Consider the following 5,000-nt stretch of genomic DNA (forward strand, 5'->3'; position numbering starts at 1 on the left):
GCACACTTTCAAAAATAATCTCAGTTGGAACACAGTTATTTTGTGTGAGCTGCTGTGGAATCTTATCTAAATTAGATAATCGAGTTATTTTTAAATAAATAAATAAAATAAAATAGCCTACCGTTATTTTATCAAGACAGTCCAATTGTGAAAAAGTTTGAGTAGAAAGAATGCTACGAGATAAATAGGTTAGACTATTTATATAGAATAGAGAACAAATCACATGCAATGGTCATGCCCTGTCCTTTATTATAAAGCAATTCAAATGTAATGATTAGTGTAAATAGGTTAATAAAACCTTGAACCTTGAACCTTGAAAGCTTGACAAATGTGTGTGGATTTGTGATAATATCTCAAAAACTCCACCTATTCCCCCCTCCCCCCACACCTCTCTACATTCAGGAGAGAGATGTTAACTCACTCATGTCAACTAGTCACAAAATCATCCTGCAGGAACCTATGCCAGGCTCCTGTAGGTGGACATTCGGCCTTTAATACGATCGTCCCGGTCGTGCTGCACGAGAAGCTCTCCCAGCTGGGCATGCCCGACTCCATCTGCAGATGGTCCACAGACTTCCTGACTAACAGGAGGGCGGCATCCTCTCTCCATACTTCTTCTCCCTGTACACCAACAGCTGCACCTCCAGTCACCAGTCCATCAAGCTCCTGAAATTTGCAGATGACATCATAGGGCTAATTTCTGATGGTGGCGAATGTGCATACAGGCAGGAGATTGACCACCTGATGACTTGGTGCAGTCAAAACAACCTGGTCAATGCTAAAAAAAAAAAAACAGTGGAGATGGTTGTGGACTAGAGGCTGAATGCAGACCCTCCAAACATCAAAGCTCTCAACAAGAAGGCACAACAGAGGATGTACTTTCTTCGGCGGCTAATGAAGTTCAAGGTGCCGAAGGCGGTACACTTCCATCGTTGAGTCCATCCTCACCTCCTCCATCACCATCTGGTATGCTGCTGCTGCTGCCCTCAAGGATATCTCCAGACTGCAGCACATCATCCGCCGTGCTGAAATTGTGGTCGGATGCCTGCCATCTCTTCAGGACCTACACACTGCCAGTCTCGGAAAATCATGGCTGACCCCTCCCACCCACGTCATAAACTCTTCAAGGCTCTCTCCCACGGCAGAAGACTGATGTCTGGCAGTACCCGAACCTCTCGCCACAGGGACAGTTTGTCCCCAACTGCCTGCCGCCTCTTCAACGAGACCCGAAAGCCCCCACAAATGAGGACTTATCACCCCCCCCCTCCCTCCCGATGCCCACTGAGCACAACCGCCTCAGGTCCCCCCCCCCATGGGCATTATGGACATTATCCCCCCCCCCTCCCCATGTCACTTTAAAGGACTTCATACAACTTATATTTTTATGATTGTCTTTCTGTATTGCTTTGTCTTCGACTATTGATGTGACCGCTGCACTGCATACTTGCACTAAGTCAAATTTGTCGTTTGTAATCTGATTACTTATGTGGCTATTAAAGTGAATCTTGATATTGAAATAGTTGTGTGGCTAATTCTTTGTAACAAATAAAATAATCGGTTGAGCAGGTTTGATTCAATGAGGTTGTAATAAATAAGTCTCGGGCAAGCATCAAAAACTTGAGCCCCTCAATATTCTCGGAGAATTAACACGTTTAATATTAATTAATTATAATAATTAATTTTTTAATAATTAATCTGGATCTCTCTTCACCTTCTTTTCACGTGTGGCTGATGGACATGATCTCTGTTATACAGATGGAGAGACTCAGGTCCCTGAGAACCAACTCACTTCTCAACTATCTGGGACCCGTTCTTGGCCTACTTTGATGAGGTCAACAATGACAAGTGACTGAGGTTAGAGGTGGCGGATGGCTCGCCCGTCTGGTCACGCGCAATAATCTTTTACAAGCACAAGCACCTTATGCGACTGGTAACACTATGTTGTATGTTTTTTGGTTTGTTTTGTTTTTCTTTTCTTTCCTGTATCTGAGTTTGTTTTTCTTGTTTGTGTATTAAAAATAATAATAATTATTATTCTTATTATATATAAAAAAAAAAAATCTGGATCTAATTTTCTGTCCCTTGGCGGTCTTTTTACAGTCTATGGTGGTATAGTGACCTACTGTATAGCGGGAAGAGACTGTCCCGTAACTGAGAGGGTGCAGGTTTGATCCCCAGGTGTTATAAAATACCTGCTCACTGTAAATTGCTCTGTATAAAAAGAAAAACCTAATCTCTAATCCAAACCAATTTACATGGATTAGATAAACCTATGCTGCATGCTGCATATTCACCAAATACAAATTTGTCTAATGTTTCTTTTGTTGGTGTTCAATTGTTTGATTCTCCAGATTTTTCTTTGACCTGTTTCAGTCTTTCCAGGGTTGATCGAGTCTCTCAAAATTATCTTACTGCTCCTTTTAGACTACATTTATGGTTATTATTCTTCACTTCAATTAGATGTTTTTGTTTTTGTCCACCATACAATCATTGAGTCAACTGATGCTGTTGTTTCTCGCTGTGAAATATGATGATACATATAGAATGAAAGCACACGTACACTCACCATTGTGTCCTTTATTTTAATTTTTTAATTTTAGTTTATTGCATACATATTTTGTGAAATTCAGGAAAATACACAAACACATACACTAGGACAAACACCAAGGCATGCTGCATGTAAACACACACACACACACACACACACACACACACACACACACACACACACACACACACACACACACACACACACACACACACACACACACACACACAGGGATAAATAAGGATCCTTCCATAATAACTGGTTTGGTGAAAGAGAGAGAAAGAGAGAGTGTGTGTGTGTGTGTGTGTGTGTGTGTGTGTGTGTGTGTGTGTGTGTGTGTGTGTGTAAGAGGGGAATTCCAGTGAATCTGGCTTGCAGGGTGGGAGTCCATCAATCTCTGTGTCCTGAGTATCCACAGCAACTTCCAGAAGATACATGGACCTCCCTGGACCTCCATCTGAATGTCATTGATCAACAACATAATAGGGTATCGAGCCAGACTGAGATGAAGATTCAATTAGCATCGACTGTGTGTTTTCTATTGAAATTCTGAGCACCGTTATCTTCAGATCAACAGTATGGAGAGCAAAGAACAAACCACTCCGCACCGAGACAGAATGAGAAAGGAGACCAAGCGAGAGAGAGATAGACAGACTGAGACAGGGAAAGAGAGAGGTGGAGAGGGGAGGGCAGGTGAGAGAGATAGACAGACTGAGACAGAGAGCGAGAGGGGGGTCAGGTGAGAGAGATAGACAGACTGAGACAGAGAGCGAGAGGGGGGGCAGGTGAGAGAGATAGACAGACTGAGACAGAGAGCGAGAGGCGTAGAGGGGGGCAGGTGAGAGAGATAGACAGACTGAGACAGAGAGCGAGAGGGGGGCAGGTGAGAGAGATAGACAGACTGAGACAGAGAGCGAGAGGGGGGGCAGGTGAGAGAGATAGACAGACTGAGACAGAGAGCGAGAGGCGTAGAGGGGAGGGCAGGTGAGAGAGAGACAGACTGAGACAGGGAGAGAGAGAGATGGAGAGGGGAGGGCAGGTCAGGTGAGAGAGATAGACCGACTGAGACAGGGAGAGAGAGGTGGAGAGGGGAGGGCAGGTGAGAGATAGACAGACTGAGACAGGGAGAGAGAGAGATGGAGAGGGGGGCAGGTGAGAGAGATAGACAAACTGAGACAGAGAGAGAGAGGTGCAGGTGAGAGAGATAGACAGACTGAGACAGGGAGAGAGAGGTGGAGAGGGGAGGGCAGGTGAGAGAGAGAGGTGGAGAGGAGAGGGGAGGGCAGGTGAGAGAGATAGACAGATTGAGACAGGGAGAGAGAGAGAGGTGGAGAGGGGAGGGCAGGTGAGAGAGAGGTGGAGAGGAGGGCAGGTGAGAGAGATAGACGGATTGAGACAGGGAGAGAGAGGTGGAGAGGAGAGGGGAGGGCAGGTGAGAGAGAGGTGGAGAGGAGGGCAGGTGAGAGAGATAGACAGATTGAGACAGGGAGAGAGAGAGAGGTGGAGAGGAGAGGGGAGGGCAGGTGAGAGAGAGAGGTGGAGAGGAGGGCAGGTGAGAGAGATAGACAGATTGAGACAGGGAGAGAGAGAGAGAGAGGTGGAGAGGAGAGGGGAGGGCAGGTGAGAGAGAGAGGTGGAGAGGAGGGCAGGTGAGAGAGATAGACAGATTGAGACAGGGAAAGAGAGAGAGAGGTGGAGCTGGGAGGGCAGGTGAGAGAGAGAGGTGGAGAGGAGAGGGGAGGGCAGGTGAGAGAGAGAGGTGGAGAGGAGAGGGGAGGGCAGGTGAGAGAGAGAGGTGGAGAGGAGAGGGGAGGGCAGGTGAGAGAGAGAGGTGGAGAGGAGAGGGGAGGGCAGGTGAGAGAGATAGACAGATTGAGACAGGGAGAGAGAGAGAGAGGTGGAGAGGAGAGGGCATGCAGGTGAAAATGTGTGTGCTCACTTAACTCAACCATGTTTTCCTTCATGTTTAACCCCAAATCTGAAATTATTATTATTATTATTTTGCATGTTTTTAGCGGGGGGGTTCCTATCTGGAGGAAACCCCAGGGGAGCACAGGGAGAACATGCAAACTCCACACAGGAAGGCCTTTTTGACGAGCCCATCTGGGCAGTAGGTACTGAGGACATGGGGATGGGGACATGCCCTCAGCGCCCACAGCATCCCAGGCGGGTATCAAACCCACGACCTTCTTGTCGTGAGGCGAGAGGAGGTGCCCCTTGCTGGAGTTTATATTATCGCCCGCTGCCACGTTTAATTGAATGCTCTGTCTTGCAGTCAGCCAGCTACTTGCCAAACTAGCCCAAATCTCTGTGCCTCTGTTTCTATTCGTGTTGTTTCCCAGATGTTTGTTCTCCAAAGATAGAAGAAGTATATAAAGAAACTCATTGTGTTGGAAATCAACACCAAACTTTTCCTGATTGCGTTGAAACTCTTTCACTGGAGCTTTAATAA

This window comes from Poromitra crassiceps, assembly GCF_964638095.1.
Source record: "Poromitra crassiceps genome assembly, chromosome: 25".
NCBI lineage: Eukaryota > Metazoa > Chordata > Actinopteri > Beryciformes > Melamphaidae > Poromitra > Poromitra crassiceps.